Below are 20,465 nucleotides of genomic sequence, written 5' to 3' on the forward strand. Positions count from 1 at the left end.
AATTTTTTCTTTGGGGGTATAGTTATTTTTTTTAAAGCCCACCAGTGTCCCAGCTTTATTAATTACTGTACTTATCTAAAAGCGCTGCATGAACTCCTTTTTTCATGTGCATTTTGACTACCTCATATGAACTTTTTGACACACGGCATTCAAACAAATATAATTTGTTCTACTGCTTTTAGATGACAAAAAAAAAAAAAAAAAAAAGGAGAAAAAATTTAGGAGCACATGTATCAAGGAAAATGGGAAATTGCTAAGTATACTTCCTGTAAAATACATCAATATGTTGATGCTAAATAAGTTAAATTATAGATGGAAAATAAAATCAATAAATGCAAAAGAGTATTATTTCATCTATAGTGTGACAACTGGAGTTGAAAATAACTTAGAAGTAGATAATACATAAAATTATTTTAATGTCATATACCTTTCCTCACTTAGGCTCATCAAAAGATGAGGGGGGACCCAAGTGCCACAAAAAGACTACTTGCTTTCTCAGCTTTTACACTGTAAAGAGCTTGTCAAAAACAAAAAGAAAAAAGACAAAAAATAACAGACTTTTAGAATCTTTTATCTGTATATATTATGTTAAACTTAGAAATAATCTGTTATTATTATTTTTTCATGTTGTCATTCCAGAAATATAGCAACAATTTCAATTCCCTTTTGTTATCCATAAAGTAGGAACACTTATGTGAACTATACTTTGAAAAAACTTAAAAATAGTTTTACATTCAATGCTGGATTTGTTTTAATCAGACACAGAAAAAAAAATTTGCATATGCTTGATTACATTCAGTCAGTTTGCAAAGGAAGATGTTGTTGTTTATTGACTGGTATTAACTTGAAGTTTCTTGAAAAATAAATTGTAGGTGAAATGGATCAACCTTCTTAATCCTGGTCTCATTAGCAGATGAAAATTTCAAGAAGACACTCTTTTTATCTGTAGTGCTCTTGCATGGCAAACCCCCACAGCAAGAATTCACCAAGTGTTTGAGGCAACCCTTTAAAATGATCCAATCTCTTCTCATTAGGTAGTTCTGTCATTTTTAAAGGTGGAATTTTGTGCTAATGAAATTACTGACCAGATGTCATGCAGGGTGCAAAAACCCAAACAAACATTGCAATAGATAAATATTAATAGTGCCTTTTCTATTAAATCAGTTAAGATTCCTGGGTGTTGAGAAGAAAATGCTGATCATGTAAAAGAAGATCAAGGACAAAAGGGTGTCCTTGGTCCAGTAAAAAAATAATTTTAAAACTGTTAGACTGCAAGTATTTTTATTGCTCATTTTGGCTTTGGGTTGTTTGGGGGTTTTTTTGACAAAACTACCTTTTATTTTTGCTTTCAGTATTTTCCACCTATTTTTAAGGAAGAGATGCACCAGTAATTAGAGCATTGTCTGTCAAGGCAACTGTTGATTGATCTGTGTGCAACAGAACAAACCACTTTTTGGTATGACAGTGTTCAACCTGTTAATAGCAGCTGGAATTCAGGTGCAAAGTTGCATCTTTTTTCCAAGAGATTGGTTGTGGCTGGCAGGCCAGATGTTTAAAGAACAGTCCTGAGAAAAGGCTACTTTACTGCTAAGATTTGAGACCACCTTTTCAAACAGCGGTTCTTCTACTCTTTCTTCAGGTGTGTCATGTATTCCTTGCTTACGATGCGCTAGTAGAGAGGTAGTAGGAAACCATGCAGTATTTCCTTTTCCCTAAAATTTTCTTCATGCAGCTATCTTCTCCTTCCTTGCAACTTACCTCTCTCTGAAAAAGCTGATGGGTCAGAACACTCGTGCACTGCATAGGACATCTGTAGCTACACCATGTCTCTCAGGACGACAAACAAAAGTGAATGAAAAAAACCTGAATAGTGTATAAAGAACTAGAGCTGCCAGTTAGAAAACAATTTGCTCTAATGAGATCTTGCCTCTAAATCAGAGTTGCAGACAGATGTCTCTGCTCATTCAGCATTCAGAACCTGTGTCTAATAGTGCCACTTTGGACCTTTGTTCTGCTTCCATCTTAAATGTCTAGCACACTCATTTACAATCCAAATTATTATTCAAGCTCCCTTTTCACTTAAGAGTACTACTGTTTCTTTTCTGTGAGGAGTCTTGACAGGACTTTCTGGCAGGTCTTCTGTGAGCCCTTCTTCTTGCATGTATATGAGAATCTTCTTAGTATTTGAACCTGCTGCTCTAAGTTTTCAGTAGTCTTCCACTGAAATTGTCAAAGCTGCAAGTGTTTCTTTTAGATTATCTGTGTCTTGCTTTGACATATCCAGATTCACATACTACACTTGGAGACCCTTGGAGGTAAAGAGTACTCATACAGCTCATTCCATGCACTGAGTTTTGGTCTGTCTTTTCAGCAACAGAAAATGATGAGTGGTTTGGACCTTCACAATGTGCAGCAAGAACCAATATGTGTTACACAGACAGGCTGATTAGAGCAGAAAGTTGCCAAAAAGACACCCACTTAACAGCTTTCTTAACTGACATAGCTTTGATGAGGCAGTGTACATTATTTTTTTTTTTTACAGTAGAAGCAGCCTGGATAATGTGAGTAATGGCTTCCTGTTTGTCTGAATTTTCTGTTTGCTAAATATACGTGTCCCAAATTGTTTTGATTACTTTCCAATTTGTATTTGTCATCTGAGTGAGTTTATAGAAGGAATCCTGAAATACACATACTACCTCATTATAAAAATTTTTATTTTTGCCAGAAAGACAGATATGAACCATGTAGCAAAGGACACCAGGAAACACTGTGGTAATACAGAAGAAAATCACACTTTGGACCATAGTCAAAGATATACCAAACAGGAATTGATTGAAACAGTGCTCTTCAAGCAGATTAAAAATGTCTGGTATTGGTGTAGATTCTTTAGCCAGGTCTCACAGAACCACAGAATCATCTAGGTTGGAAAAGACCTTGAAGATCATCTCGTCCAATCATTAACCTAACACTGACTGTTCTCAACTACACCATATCCCTAAGCGTTATGTTGACCCGACTCTTAAACACCTCCAGGGATAGAGACACCACCACCTCCCCAGGCAGCACATTCCAACGCCTAACAACCCCTTCTGTAAAGAAATGCTTCCTAATATCCAGTCTAAACCTTCCCTGGTGCAATTTGAAGCCATTAACTCTTGTCATATCACTTACTACTTGGTTAAAGAGACTCATCCCCAGCTCTCTGCAACCTCTTTTCAGGTAGTTGTAGAGGGCAATGAGGTCTCCCCTCAGCCTCCTCTTCTCCAGACTAAACACCCCCAGTTCCCTCAGCCACTCCTCGTACGACCTGTGCTCCAGACCCTGCACCAGCTTCATTGCCTTTCTTTGGACATGCTTGAGTAATTCAATGGTTTTTTTTGTAGTGAGGGGCCCAAAACTAAGACCACCTTCTATACAAAAATGAAGCAAATAATTTATTTTTAACATAATAGAAATCTTAACAGCCTGCTTCAAGAATGATCACTAGTCTAGATCTAATTATTAGGAAAAAAAAAAATGGTGCAGTTAGTGGACTTATGTACAGAAATGGTTGTAATAATATCAATAATACAATTAAAATCATAACACATGCACTTATTTTCTCTCCCTTTTCCTGGTGTTATGCTCACCCTTCCACTGCTTCTCTGGGCACGACGGTCAGTGGTTTCATGCTCATGCTGCTGGTGAGGTGGGTTTATGACGAGTCATCATCTGGACTCCTTTGTCAGGAGGAATATGATGTTTTTGTTAATGATTTACTTCCTTATTTTTTTTTTCCCTTCCACTTCAGGTCAGTTATATATGTTTGCTAGCATCCAAACACATTACTCTTTCTTTGGTGGTCCACAGTTCCAAGTTACACCCAAATTTACTATCTATGGTGTCCTTTATGTTAGATACTATTTCTCTGTTCTCTTTCTCACCCCTACAACCAGTTATGTCCACCTCTGTATTCACTGGTGGCTAGTGAATCTACTGATCCCCAGTGTGAAGCCTGTGTCCCATCTCTTATAACCCCGTGCCTTTACTCATTCACACTATACCCTGGGTCTTCTGTTCTCAAGGTTCCCAATGTCATAAATCTCTACACTACACCATTGTGTTAGAGTGGTAAATATTTCATTCTAGCTACAACAAGCTTTTGTTCCTGCTATCTGTATAAATCTATGGCCGTACCATACATAGCTAAACAAATGTAAAACAAATTAACCTTAAACACTTGTCAATTAGAGAAATTGCTGTCACAGCTAATCCAAGTGAAATGAAACTGTGGGCAGGTCAAGAGAATTTCAGACAGAGCAAGCCTCATGAAAACTAAAAGTATTTTCCTTCTCAGTATTTACTTGTTTATTATCCTCCACCCTGGTCTTCTATAAAGATGGATGAAAAGTAAATTTGTAATCCCTGCAAAAGACCTTGATTTTGCACCAAGGAAAAACCTACAGAGCATTTATTCTTTGTGCTTTCTCCTTGTAGGAAAAATAAACAAAATAGCTCCCAAAAAGATCATGAGAGTCAATGCTGCAGAGCTATTCTACCCTCCCGTCCCAAAGATATATGTCAAATATGCATGACAACCTACATTTAAACTGGCAGTAGTGTTCAGGTTCTGCTCAGACTAGCAATTAACACCAGCCTAAACCCCTATAAATTTCCACTCTTGTCTTACCAGTTACTTACTATTTATGGCAATACATTCCACATTATTAAATATTACAAGGCCAGTGGAAAAATTGTTTCTGAAGCAAGTCTAGATTTGTTTACTTGTTTATGATACATCATATCACAGCAACCGACCACACTGCACATTTTTAAATCTTCAATCTAAAAATGTCTACTAAGTTACCTTTCTTTGTTCTACCTCTATTTATCTTTTGAAATGTAAACCAACACCTAAAGATTAATGTGACATTTTCATAAATCAGTACTTTTTTTCCCTAATATATATCAAGACCAAAACAACCTTAAAAGAATGTCTGAATTACAAGTATGATTGTATCAGTCTTCAGAACAATGTAGTATTGTCTACCAAAACTAGCTGATAGTATGGTACCTCGAATAAAACCTCCCAAAAATAGCATATTTGACAGTGAACAATAGACTTATTTTATTGAACATATGGTTTGAAAATTAAGATCAGCAATCTTAACAAATATCATATAAATTGAAACATACACAAATAATAGTTTCCCTTCTTTTTTGTGTAAATACAATCTTTAGGAATAGAGATACGTAAATTTTACTAATCTCAGAATCATGTGATTTAAAACCGGCATTACTGGTATGAAGCCATGTTTTAAAATACTGGTTTTGAAACCAAAGTTTGTGGCAAACTCTAGTCTGGGGAATGTTTACCGGTGTCTGTAAAAAACTCTATTTTATTGGCTCAGATTTCTTGTTGACAATAAAGCTCAGCTAAATGGCATAAAGACATCTCTGTGTTTGCCGTAGATAAAATGAGATTGTTAATAGGTATTCAGCATTTGAAAGTAAAGAAATGTATTCCATGGGACTGTTTCCATTAATGTTTGAACCACAAGTTCACTTGCTGGTTAAGATATAAGTAATGCCATCCTATACGTCAGGACAGTTGCTTTCTTCTGCTCAAGCCTTCCTACTTGTGAGATGATCCGATAATTTGTCTGCTTTTTCAGTACTTCAGCGATCAGATGAGTCTAGAATTAAAGAGAATGATCTGACAAGTTTTATACAGATATTGGCATAATGAAGTATTGTTGTGAACTTCTCTTACAATAACTTTGCTGGTCAACTAATGTGCAATATTTCTGAGAGTCTGTTGCATTGTGCTTAGACCTGTAAGTACGAGAGGCTACTATGACATATATTTTTTCGCTTATCAAGTATAGTATGTTTTAGTCTTTTTCAAATAATTCACAGAACAAGTCCTATAATAGTAGGTTTTGTAATTCAAAATATATTTTGATTTTAAAGATGTACAAACAAAAGTGAAAGAAGTTTTAGGAAAAAAACTTTGAAAAATAATTTGTACTGTTTGCTTGTGAATCATGACAAAATCACGTGAAATGCTTCTAATCCTATTTTTCATTTGTCTTAAGGAAACAAGACCATATGATACATCAGTGTTGTAATGTGAGAATGAAATATTTGTAATAGGAAATTGAGCATAGCATTATAAACTGCTCATGGGTGATCAAAAAGCTGCTATTTTTCTGAATTATTACAGAGAAACAGAAAATAGAGATTGGGTTTTAGATACATAGATTTTTCTTTCTATTTCATATTCTGTAAAGAAATGGGTCTAGTGACAGTGAATGATATAGCTGACACATGTCTACAGAATATGCTGCAGTAGAAACAATCCGTTGAACTCTTAAGCCTGTATTTAAAGATGAGAAGATAGTAGTAGACCTCAAAGCTTATTTAGTCTTTTGTTTTCAGCCCTGATCCTTAGTTCTGTGAAAGCTATGAGCATAACTCCACTAAATCTAACATACATAGGTATTTTGTGATTAGCAGCAGCAACTAATGGTATGGGGTAGGTGGCATGACCCTTGACAACAGGAAGAGGCTGAAAACTCCTGTCCGACCACCTGCTAATTCCTTTCCTATCTTATCTCTTTAACCAGTTGATTCTCCTTCCTGAAGTCCTCAATGCACACCTAACAGCTTTTATCTTGCTGGTGTGCATATTTAGTGCAGTTATGACACACCATCACTTATGCTTAAACTAAACTAATTGAAAATCCATCACAACAATATATTTGTAAGATACTTTCAACTTTGGAAAGATTTTAAAGCAGCATTTTTAAAGTGCTTAGTCTCTTGTTGGACCCTTCAACCTTTAATATGGATTTCTCCCCTGAATACTTTTTGTATCATTAATAAATAGATTTTTCCTGTATACTTTTTATATTGTTTACATTACTTTTCACTGCAGTTTAATATTGGATGCATCACATTTTATATCCCCATAAAGTTATAAAGGCTATACCAATTTCTAACATAATATTTTTTATGGAAATGACAAAGATTTTTCCATGAAGTCAGCCTTCCAAAAAGGCCTGTAGTTCTGCTCTCCGTAGACGGTAATAATAGCAATAATATTTATTTAGTACCTTTCATCTGAGATTGGCAAATATTTTGCATGAAGTCCTAGCTCTCTGTTTGCTTTAGACTATGCCACTGCATTTTGTCTCAGCAGGAGTATGAAGGTAAATCAGAGTATTGTTTTTATAGACGCTATACCCATTATGAGAATGTAAATGATACCCCCTTTGCAGAGATTTGGTCATCAGTAGTATCAGGCATCTTCCTTCTCTCATTATAATAAAAAAAAAAAAAAAAAAAGGAAGGGATGGCACTGAATGCTGACACACCACACTTTACCTATAGTCTTTTGTGGACTGTACTGGGTCTGGCTGAGCTGGAATTGATTTCCCCTGTAGCAGCCCTCACGGTGCTGTGTTTGATGCTGGGAGCTGGCAGGGTGTTGGCAGCACCCCGGTGTTGTGGCCACTGCTGAGCAGGGCTTACACAGCACCAAGGCTCTTTCCGACATTTCCCCCAGTGGGACGGGGTGGGCAAGATCTTGGGAGGGGACGCAGCCAGGACAGCTGACCCCAACTGACCAAAGGGATATTCCAGACCATATGACGTCTGCTCAGTATAAAGCTGGGAGAAAGGAGGAAGGGCATGGGGTCACCCTCGGTCCTCCGAGGCAACCACTGCTCGTACTGGAGCCCCCTGCTTCCTGAGAAGGCCCCATATCGCCTCTTCATGGGAAGTAGAGAATAAATCTGTTTTCTTTTTTTTTTTTTTTTTCTTTCGTGCACTGACCTTTGCTTTGCTTTGCTTATATTAAAACTGCTTTTGTTTGACCCACAAAGGTTGGTCTATCTTATTTTCTTTCCCCTCTTTGGCCTGTTGAGAGAAAAGGGGGAAGGGGGGGAAGTGATAGAGCGACTTGGTGGGTACCAGCCATTTAGCCAAGGTCAAACCACCACAGGGATCTACATGCATTTTTTTCCCCAATTATATGAACCTTCATTGTGCTGCAAAGTAAATAGATATTTTTCTACTTTTCTGAGGGGAAAATTGAATTGCAAGATTAAGATGATCATGCAGGTTCATATCAGCAGTGAGGGAGGATTTGATGTAGAATACTTTGTTCCAAGTGAATAGTTCTTCAATTTAATGATTTGATCAGTATCTTTAGAGTGTGAGTCATTTAACTTTGGTGCATATTGGAAAGGCTTATATTCACCCAATTTGGTAGCACTACGTATAGTGTAATTTTTTTTCTGCATAGAGCAGGGAACTTGAATCAACCTGATTATAACAAAAAACGATTGACAAACAAAAATATTCTGTCTCCTCTTAGAATGGCTTTCTAAAATTTCTCCACTACCAGTTACTTATAAATAATTTTTTTCTATTCCAATCAAGTGAAAATTATTTACTTGTCAGGGACAACCCAGTACTATCATTTTTTTCATTTTATGTTGGAATGCTTTAGTCAAAACAGGTTATATTTTAGCAGTTTTAATTCTAGCCTTGATACTGTTCAATTTTGTTCAGTTATAAAATTGGAAAGAAATCTCATGCAGTATTTGCAATTTCACTTCTTCCAGATAGCCAAAGATTGTCCTGCAAGACAAAAGCTTTAGATCTCCTGAACATAATAAGAATGTTGTTGCTTACTTAATTTTGTAACAATTTCATCCTTTTGTAGTGTGCAAATAAGAATACAGTACTGAAATATCCAGGAGAACCACTCTAAGCTGTTGTATTAGTAACATCAACTTATTACCATGGAAATGTCACTCTTCTAGGATTTAACTTTGAATATTAGAAATTGCAGTCTGTTCTGTGAAAGAAAGAACAGCTTTATTAAGATTATTATTTTATATACTTAATATAGGTAAATGACAAATAAAACCAAAGACTAGTAAAATGATCGATGCTGTTCCAAGTATATATCTGAGTTTTCCCCTCCCACTTCGTGTTTTCTTACAAAATTGTAGAGAAGATCTTTGAAAGGCATTTTGATTGCTGGGGTTATTATGTGAATACTCAGAAAATATTCCGTTTATTTCACTTAATGTCAGGACTAGATTTTTTTTTTCTTTTAATAAAAAAGCTAAAAATATCATTTGGACTCTTGTCAGTCCTTACTCTATAATTGGTATCATCTCTTCACCAGTGCTTCAGCTCTAGTCATAGCTGCCAAAATCATTTTCCTCTTTACCTGACATATTACTGCCTCATATTTTAGTCTCTGCTTACTTGTTTGTTTTCCTACTGCAGCCTCATAGCCCAGTAAGTATGGCATTACCACTATTTGTAACAGGCCACAGGCTTTGTGCCAAGTTAACACCACAAAATTCAAGCCTGTCTGGACTTCCCTGAAGACTGTTTTAGCTTATAATACCAGTTATCTAATGACCTATTGTCCATTCTGGTTTAGCTTTTGCTTGATTTGGTATAATCATGCATCTATTGTTATGTATACTATAGCTAACAGAGTAGTAACAAGTCGCTAGAATTAATTACAGCCCTAGCATAAATTCAATGTAGAGAACTGCATACATTTGAAGATAAAAGAGGCCTTGAAAGCGCATGGACGATAGTAGAGGCCACAGGGCAATAATTCAGCCATGGTCAGTTACTGGTCATAAAAGCCTTGTGATCTTGGCAAAATCTGTATTCGGTGTAATTAAGAGAACAAAGAACAAGTATTTGATACATCTTATACAGTAAATTCAGTTATAATGTGGATTCGCAGAAAAAGGAGGAAAGAACAAAGTGTAAAGCATGCTACAAAGCATATAAAAATTGCACCAAGATCCTAGAGTCAGGACAAAGAAATGGTAAACATTAATACTTTACTCAGCTCAGCGAAGGACTTGGGATGCTGAAGACTTGCTGTAACCCTCTCTCTTCATATTGAAGGTGTTGACTTCAGGACCCAGGAAGGCAGTGGAAGGCTGAACATACCACCAGAGAAATGGATAGGCACTAGAAAGTTTGTGTATACATAATTTTATCTGAGTATAAATTGAACTAATAATAATTCTTACATTAGACTGGTAAGACTTTAATTGGAGTAACAGTGAATTAATAGGTTTAGATTTTTGGCATGGTCCTCTTGTATGTAACAAGATTCTGACTGTAAGAAACAAATGAGAACTCAAGCAACCTAATCTGTGATGCATATGCAATGAACTGGTAATATCCTTCAATGCAGTATTTTTACCCTTCTTAACTCCATCTTTCCCTACTGTTCTTTCTGCTGTTCTCCTGTGTTGCCTTAAGACTTTGTTCTACCAGTTTATCACTTCTATCCCTTTTTCATATTTTAGCTTGGACCACAAAACTCTTAATGTACACTTCCCCAAGTGTTTATTATCAAGTCATTTACCTCTCTTCCTTAAAATAATTCCTTATAAACCATAGAAGATACAAAAGATTTAATGGTGAGTCAGTAAGCAGTGGAACTCTCTGATTTAGTTTTTTAATTGCAAATAAATCAGTTAAAAAGACACTTTTTATGCCTTTCTACGTTCTGGACTGCTTGCCAGTTAGTTATAAGAAAGGATACTACATTTGTCAACGGATTCCTGACAAAGTCTGCCATGAAGTTTTAATAACTGAAATGGCATCTTTCTACATGCCATTGTTCATATAGACTCAGAGTCCTCCAGGCTCTGCTTGCCTGCAACCCGTGTTCTCCATTACAATGCCATGTAAGCTACTACACTTTCTACATTTCTATAATTATGAGAGTGTTTTCAGGAAGAGCATTCCAAATACATATAGAAATAAAGTGGGAAATCTTTGTGCCTTTGCAAATCTACCTGTTATAATATAAACTTTTACATAAAGGAGTAAATCTGCATTATTGTACAGAAGCATGAGGACAATTCTGATAGAAATCTCTCTTCTCTACAGCCATAATCATTCAAAGTTAAAAGAACTAAACAGCTTTTACTCTTTTACACTGTTTTTTGACAATATGAGTAATTTAAAACCAAACCAACAAACAAACAAACAAACAAAAACCAAAACAAGAGAGAAGAGGATTAATGCTTTTCTTAGATCATGGGACAGAAAGTGAGTAAGACCAAAATTAAATTTGTGGCATCATTATACTTTGGACTTCTGGTAGCTAAATATTGGTTGATCAGCTTGTGCATTTTCTATGTTTCTGCTTTGTATTATTCTTATTTGGTTTTGTCTCATGAATAGCTGTCTGTTGCTTATAAAAATTAAGATTTAATCAAGTTTAATGATCTTACAATCTAAATAGCTGTGCATTTTTCTGTAAGGCTGCAGGCTACTGGCTAAACTAGCCTGTAGACTAGCAGCCACAGTTTTGTCAAATGTCTATGCACTTCATTATGCAGCTATTACCTTTGATTTACATATGCTCAGTCCTGAAGTAGTTCCCATTACATTTCCTTATATCTCTTTGAGGTATTAGATTTCTGAAAATCCAGCCTCCATGTAGTAGTTTTATCGATTTAGGAAATGGCATCTCTTAATTCAAACCCAGAGGCTACATTTGGTTGCTGAGTCTTCACAGAGATCTGGAGGAGAGCAGTAAGTAGTAAATACACTGAGTAGTTCATTGTCCATATGTTATGCCTTTCTAGGAGAATACTATAAACACGTGCTAGAAAGAGAGGGACGGAGAGAGAGAGGATGTTTGTGTGGCTGAGGCACTGTGCAGGCCACAGAGATTCTTCATCCTGAAGGTTGGGGTTCCTGTGTAAACCCCATGGGAGAGAAAAGGCAGGAAACGGTTACTGCGCTTGGGGCAATCACGGACACAACTTTACAACTGACCATTGTTAGTCTTGTGCAGTCTACAGTGGCCCCAGTTGTGTTGCGTGGGTCTCATCACCAATGAACAAAATGAATCAAAACTTCCTTTTTGAACAGTTGTGCTCACCTGCAGCGGAGACATCCCCTTTAAACTCTCATTGTTTGCATGCCTACAAATACGTGTGCAGCTTCTGCCATTGCTTAATGTCTTTCACAACATATTTGAACCTTAAACAATCTAACACATTCTTCACAACTTTTATACTCACCATACAGCCCTTATAATTAGCCCTGTCTTTTTGAATAGGTGAAACTGTATCGTAACTAATCTGCTTCAGGTGAACAGGTTAGTCTCATGAGAAATAGAAGAGGAAGAGCTGAAAAGCAAATTATGGAAAAAAATAAATCATATAACGCCACAGTGTCATCGTCCTGCTCCTCAGCCATTTTTCACTATCTTCTAGTGTCATTGTAACCTTCCACACAAGGTTAAATGTCACAGTGTGGTTGTATCAAAATAGCAACATTTCTCACACATGAAAAATACTATACCATTGACTATACCATATTTCCTGAAGAGAGATGTTACAAAGACATGTTAGCACACTAAAAAGAAAAGCTAGACTGATTTCTACATTTGAATTAAGATGAGTCAATCATATGAAATTGCATAGACGTCACCACATACTCAGGCCGGAAATTATTTCTCTCAATATCCCAGGTTCTTTTGGGTTTTGTTATGATCCTTGTATACAATTTTATGTTTTAAATGACATCAAATATAGTTTATCAAGCCAAAAATTAGAAATCAGATTATTTCACTTTATCCCCAAAACAATATATATAAACAAGAAAATAACTGCAAAGCTGATCAGTATGGAGAACAGTGGATGAGCATCTCCAGAAAATGAGAACTGAAGGAGATGCTCAAAATGCACAAGCAGATTGAATTGTTCAAAACACCTGACAATATTTCCAAACAAACAAAATAATAATAATACCAGAAAGAGCTAGGGCATGTCTCAGACATCAGTGAAAGATGTTCCTAAGTAGTCTTGTAAGGGATGTCATACCAGACAGCAAAATGTAGGTAACAATGCCCTATTTGACATCAATATTTTACATATTTGCCTCCATATAGTCTTATTTCATCTTTGTTCTTTTTCTGTTTTACAGGCAGCTGGGATTTTTTGTCACCCTTATTTGCCTGCCGTCTCTTCATAATCTTCTGTAAGTCAGTACAGAAACATGTAGACCTAGGAAAATCTCGAGTTTAATTTCCCTGGATAAGGTGTCCTTAATCCATCTCCTCACAGATTTTTATTTTAATGAAAGCCTTAATTTTTTTAATGAGATTTTTTCAAACTTCTTTTCTTAGACTACTGTGTTAAGATTTGTTAGCAATATATATTTCCAGTATAGAAACTTCCAGGATAGTTTCAAAAAGAACTAAAAAAAAATTTATTTCTTTACTAAATTTTATATTCATCTGATGTCTTTCTAGAAAGGGAGAAGCAAATAAAGAATATATTTTTCTATAACAAATTTTATATGTCAGGATAGGGAAGAGCTGTTCTTTGAAAATCCCACATTCACATATGGGACTAAACTCTCTTCACAAGAGCATTTTATGAGTCTTCTCTTGTTCTCCCTACTACAGTGAAGGAGTGAATGCAGCTTTTCTTCACTACCCCTCTAGCCAGTGTGGCCTTTCTGTACCTATTATTTCTGGTTATTCAGTGCTTTCTTCATCTGTTCTGTTACTTTTGTCCTTCATATATCTGTTCAGTTACTGATGTTAGCTAAAACTTGAATGGATTATTAAAACATGGAGAGTTGATTTATTTAGCTGTTTATAAAATGTTCCAGACAATACAACCTGTACCACCTTATCTCCAGATTATAATGGAATTGAGTGTCAGTCAGAAATAAATACAATAACAAAACTCATGTTTTACTAGAAAATTCCAAACTGCACAATTAGCTCAGTTGTAACATATTTTGTTTTCTGAATGTCTATTTTCATAGAATAATTCTTCTAATCAAAAGCAAATAGAAATTCCAGTAAATCCAAGAACTGTTTCCTGGTATCTAGCTTTCTAGATTTTTCTTTTAATTTATTTCCTAATTTGACCCTATTCAATTTATTGCTACCGTTTTTTTCTTCCAAAATCCTTTTTTGCCTTTAGAATTTTCAACCTTTATACAGACACAATGTTCTCAAGTCTCCTTCCTGTTGTCATTTGGCCAAGGTTTACAGAGTGGAATTTGGCTTTTACATTTTATCTTCCTAAAATGTTCTCCTTCATCTTTTGCTCATTTTTGCTGCTCTGTTATGAAATGCATCTCATTTGCTCATTTGCTTTTCTAGTAAACCAGTGCCCAGAACTGAATACAATGTTCCAGGCTGAGTTGCATGAGTATTATGCTGTGAATGATTATTATTTCCTTGCTCTTTGACACCTCTTTGTATGAAACCCAAAAGCTCATTGGCCTCCCTTAATGCTATATCACTCTATAGATTCATGTCTAATTTTCTACCCATTACCACCTCCATGGTTCTTTAAGCATTACTGCTTTCCAGGTTTCTCTTTCCCACTTCACAGTTATGTTTTGGATTATTTTTCTTCATATGTTATTAGATATCTTTGTTCCAAATTGACTCTCATTTTGCTGTTATGTCCATGCTTCTAATATTGCTTGGGCGCTTCCTATTATTTCTGTGCCATCACTAGTGTTTGCAACACCTCCCAATTTAGTGTAATATGTGAATTTCATTAACTTGTTGTTTGCTCCCACTTTCAAATCATTAATGAGGATGTAAAAAAAACCTGGAACTAACACTAGTCCCTTCAGTGGTACTAGACAGCTCCCCCATAACTTGATACATTGCTGTATATCATTATCCCTTGTTAATGGCCCTTCAGTCACTTTTCAGACCATATGACAGTGTCCTTATTCAAACGACTTTTAATTAATTTTGAGAGAGTGATTTTGACAGCTAATATGAACTGATATTTTTTTTTTTTTAGTGCCTGAAACAGGATTCATGCAAGAATAGATTTTATCTATTTTCCTTTTTTGGTACTAAAATTAAAATTCTATCATCAACAACAAACCATCCGTTTTTTTCCTGACAATTTCATGTTGCTTATTCTTTATGATTCGATTATCTTCTAGCTATTCAATGGACATTTTGCTCCTGATATTTATTTCATTGCTTCATTCAAGTTGAAATTTAATCCTATAATATGATAGGGTCAGGAATACTGATTGTTTGGTTTTTTGCTAGTATTTTAGGAACTCTCAAGCTCTCTCCGAATGTGGCAGCAAAATAATTATCAATCAGGCATTTTTTTTTCTTTATCTTTCCTCAAAATGCATGTTTGCTACAATCAAATTGCCTGTTACTGTTCCCCTTGTCAGTAACTTTGTGTATGGGTTGTTTTGACATTGCCCAGTTTCTTTTCTTTCTTAATTGAAAAAGATCCATCTGTATTTTGCGTCACAAATTTCCCCCATCTGTGTACTCAAAGCCCTTATTAGGAAGGATGGTGGGGGGTGCCTTCTCCCAATCATTTTTGATTGCTTTCTCTGTAACCAGTGTTTTTAAGTAGATTTCTTAGCACTTACAATTCCCCAGGAGTATAGATTCATAGATTATAAAGCTACAAGGGACCATTATGATCACCTACTCTGACCTTCTGCACAGTACATAACAGCAGTTGTTAGGAGAACCTTCAAACCACCTACTGTGAAACAAAATGATACATAAAATGTTTAGAGTAAAACTGTGCTCATTCATCTCTATTCTATTCAGATTCTGCTATTATACTCATCACAGTAACATCTCCTACAAGATTCAAGAGAATGTCTGGTAGAACACATCTAATGTGATATATGCCTCCCTTTGGATCAGCCTAGTGGGGGCCCTGGTTTATTAGAACACTGCACCTATGCCCCTATCTGTTTAAAAAAAAACCCCAAAAAACTACAAAAAAACCAGAGATCTTACAGGAACATTTATAAAGATTAGGAAAACACTTTACTCTAGGGATCAAGAGGCTAAAGTGTTCTTTTTTTCTCCCCAGCATAGCAGTCATGTAGTCGGTTGTGTTCTGTTTAAATGCTCAATACACATTGAGCTCCGTCAAATATGTACAAAATTCCCCAGTTCTTTTAGGATAAGCAATTATCAGCTAATGACAGTTGGAGATGGGAATGATGAAAGATTCAATTAAATTACCGATGCACTGCAAGATCTCACATCAGATCCTAAATTATATTTCCATTGGCAGTTTGGGTACTGGCTGTGGTGGTATGCCATAAAACCAGCACATTATGTCCTGATAACAGCACCATAAAAGAGATTCACTACTACTCTTACCCTCACTATTCACCAGAGTACATTTGTGGCAACCTTCCAACAGGATTACAAACTTTTCTGCTTCTTTGCCAGCTTATGATGTTCATTTTAGGATTTTTAAAAATCATATAAATGTATAAAATGCTACAGATATATGATGTCTACAGCTAGCTGCTTCCGCATTTGTATTTGTATGGTCAATCCAGCAATTTCACTGACTGTGTTTTATTCCTTCTGTCTTAGCATCTAAAGACCTAGGAAATAACCAACTGAAAGTTAAAAAACAAAAAAAATCTTGCTATATATCTTGTACTGTATTCTTATACACTACTTGGGAGAGCAAGGGAAAAAAATAAAATATCCTCATCTTGGCATGTTTTTTCATAACTTCTAACAGTCAAAGGGAAGTTTTTGAATAATAATCAAGGCTGGAGAACAGTTTGCTGTGAACTGTTTTTTATTGCTGTTTCAGAAAAAAGTGATATCCTCGGTATCCCCAAATAACTGACTTCTGAAACTCTGAGGGAATATCCAGGGACCTAGCTATTTCCCAAAAGAACTTGACTGCACTTCTCACTGCATTTTTTGACTCAGTTAGGGACTCATCACCTGTCTCAGTACACCTTAGAATATGTCCTCCAACAATGCTGCCTAAATTTAGAAACTTAAAAATGTCAAAACCACACATATGAAGAGAATTAACTGCAGACCTATAACATATTTATATAATAAAATAAATAATGTGGTTTCTTAAGTATTAGTATTACTATTATTAAATAATAGTCCTTGATGTGTTACGTGCTTTGTGGCGAGCATACATTCCATAAGACCACTACTCATCCAGCTGTCCATACCTTATTTTGTTATATGATGTTAGCATTATATTGTATAGCGTGTCTACAAGAGTATTAAAAATTATTTTAAAAATAAAAGTCCCATATAATTTCAAATCTAAATAATCAGACTGCTTGTATTATGATGATCTTGGAAGAACATAAGTGACTAAACACCAATATAAAAAAAATTGAGACAGTGCACTTGTTTTTCTCTTTTATATCTTCCCTTCTTACAGAAAACATGACACTAAATGCATTACATAGCTATCAGCTTGAAGATTACCTGTTGTCTTTAATTTGTGATTAGAATACTAAATTTGGGATTAGAATATTAAATATACTCACAGAGAGAAACTCGGAGAATATGTAGGAACCAATGAATATTCACTTGGCACCAGACAACGTTTCTGCCAAACTCTATCAAGGAATGACTTAGTCACAAATCAGAGAATAAGTACTGGCAAACTAAAACCAATCTCCAAAAAGAACCCAAAATTTGAACCTGAAATAAAAGAAGGTTTGCATATATTAATGGGGAGAAATCCAATGATTAAACCAAATTACATGTCCATTCTCAGATATGCTTCTCTGTCCTGAAAAAATGCAGTGTAATCCACAATGAGAGGAAAATCTCACCGTACCTTTTAGTTGGGACAGCATCAAAATAATTACAGTAGCATTTAAATTCACTTAGTACCACAAATGTTCCATGACCTGAAAATAACCAATGAAAAATGGAGCAGGAACAATTGGACCTTGTGGGGAAAAAAAAACAAAATTAGAGGAGGAAACATGCTTCTTTTTCACACTGGTGAAGAGTACGTGCCCCAAGAAGTCTGTCTGATTTTTGTGTCTGTAATATGTTGGCAAATACAAGATACTATCTCTTCATGTCAACCTCCCCACATTTAAGAGTAGGTAAAGTTTTCAGATCAAATTCCAGTGAATCTGAGAAACTGTATTGCTGGTAGTCATACTCAACATCACTTCATGCTTAGCATGAAGATCTATCTGTGTCCTGACAGGGAATCCCAATCCTTACAGCAGTATCTGATCTTATTTTCTTGAACTGGATTTTACTCTGGATTTATAGAGCTATAATGAAGGACAGAAAAGGATTCAAAATCTCACTTTGAAACAGACTAGTTTTAACTTGAAGTTCTGTGATAAGAGATCATATTAAAATAACGTTAGTTTTATCAAAATGCTTATTAGATAAAAAAGTCATTACAATGGGAATGAGCAGGATAGTTGCCAAGAACCAATTAATAAAACACAGTATATATTACCAGTGGACTGAACTGAAACAATGATAAAAAAATCAGTTAAAATATTCCATGACCATGATATTTATGCTTCTTTCTCTGAAGAGGAAAAACAATTGAAGAAATTACACTTTTCCAGTCACATGTATTGACAAATACAGCAGATTAAAATAAATAGAAGGAGTGGGAATAGGAAGACATTACAAGGAAGTAAGAGAGAAAGTAAATTCTAATCCCTTCAGCAGAAACACTCATTTCCTAGCTTGCAGTCATTATGCATGAAGTGAATGCTAACATAACACCTGCATTGACCGGAACCTGGAAATAAAGAAGGAAACTGTGGCAGGTGCACCTGCCCAGTGAAAATAGAGCTTCTTGGCTGCTGAAGTGCAATAGATCCTGACTGCCTTTGTTCTCAGGGCTTCACAGTAGCTGGAGCCTTTGGCCAATGGGAGCCGTTATTGACCACAGATCAGATTGGGCCTGGGGATCAATGGAGTCCCCTGGGGGAACCATTTGGAGCTCGTCCCCTGGAGCAGAAGCTGTGGGCGAGGAGTCTTCCCTTGAGCTGGGATGACACCCAAGGAAACTCCCTGAGGTGCCTTGGGTCGGGACACTGCCCTGAGCAGGTCCTTGAGGTTGAGAGCCCTCACTTGTTAGGTGAGTGATGGAGTGTTGTCGTTAAACCCTAGGGAGTGATACTTTTTTTCTGAATTTTGGGTTGTCCTTAAACCCTAAGGAGTTGTGCTTTGTTATGTGTTCTGTGTTGTTCTTAAACCCTAGGAAATTGTTCAGTTCTCCTGTCACAGACATTCGAACCTGTAATTTACAGAGAGCTAGTTAATTGTGTTAATAATGAATTTTTAATTTTTGGTGGTTTGTTGTTTATTTGAGAGACTCCATAACAAAAACCATAACTGATCTTTGTCTAGGGAAAATGTCTTAGCAACCTAGAGTTTAGGAAGCTATGGTGTGTAGAACTGCAATACAATGCTTGGGGGGTTGCAGAATGTACAGACTTCAAGATTTTAAAAACTGTTTTAAGACTAAGGCTTTTAAAACTAATGGTTTTTCTGATCTAGTCTTGGTGATAGCTGTGCTTTAAGTAGGAGACTGAGCTTGATGATCTCCAATGGTCCTTCCAAGCAGTGGTTCTATTATTCTGTGTCAAATTGCAGCATCTGACTTCATTATACCTTCTTACTTTATATAAGTAGACATGGGAATTTTAGAAGAAGAAAGATAGTAAAAAATCTGTATCGTTTTCTTCAGACTAAATGGACCGGAGGCCAGCATCATCTTCAAAAGACAGCTTTCTATGGGATTTTACTTCTTGTCACACTGAAGACTCTCAGCCATAATACAGCTCTAACTATGCATTGCTTCCAGTGCAGGTAGATCCCCAGATTCATGTAAAATCTCTTTGACTTAGGCAGACCACCCAAACTACAATCAGACCACTTTGAAAATTTCTGGATACCTGGGAGCAGTACATTTAACAGACAGGGCAGTCACATTGCAGCATGCACAGCAACTTTCACTGAGAATCAGTGAATGAACCAATGGTGAATGCGTGCAATCCACCTGGCCTCCTGCTGCACATGGGCTACATCTTCAGCTTCCCAGCAACTCCTTTTCCAGATACTTCACAGCCCTAGAAAAATGGTTTGGAATAGAAAGAAAATGCCTCGTTTCATGGTTTTCATTACTGATATGGAGCTGACTCACATGACACAGAAAAGCTTACGGTATATGGGAAGGTGGTGGCACCCTCAGTGACTGATCTTCGGAGACCTTTCAAACAAGGTTCTTACGACCTTTGCCTGGTGGACTGAAGCCTCGCTACAGGGCTGACCATACAGCAACAGGGAGGACCAAGGGTTTGATGATGTTGTTAGCATGACTCTAAGCCCTGCATTAAACAGTATTTTTTCAGAACTGACTGAACCAAGAAAGTGAAACCCTTATATTTTTCTGGGGAAAAAAAAAAAAAAAAAAAGCTAAAGAAGGATATTCGGTGAGCAAGGAAAGCAGTAACAGATTTGGGATAGTCAGGCATTCTGGGCAAAACAACAGGCTAGAGACAACATTTTCTATGTCAGCTTTCAGGATATCTAAATGACACTGGGGATGGCAGAGCAGCACAGAAATAAGAGAGAGCAAAGACAATTAAAGCTGTTCTGGCTTCCT

Source organism: Athene noctua, chromosome 4, assembly GCF_965140245.1.
Source record: "Athene noctua chromosome 4, bAthNoc1.hap1.1, whole genome shotgun sequence".
Lineage (NCBI taxonomy): Eukaryota > Metazoa > Chordata > Aves > Strigiformes > Strigidae > Athene > Athene noctua.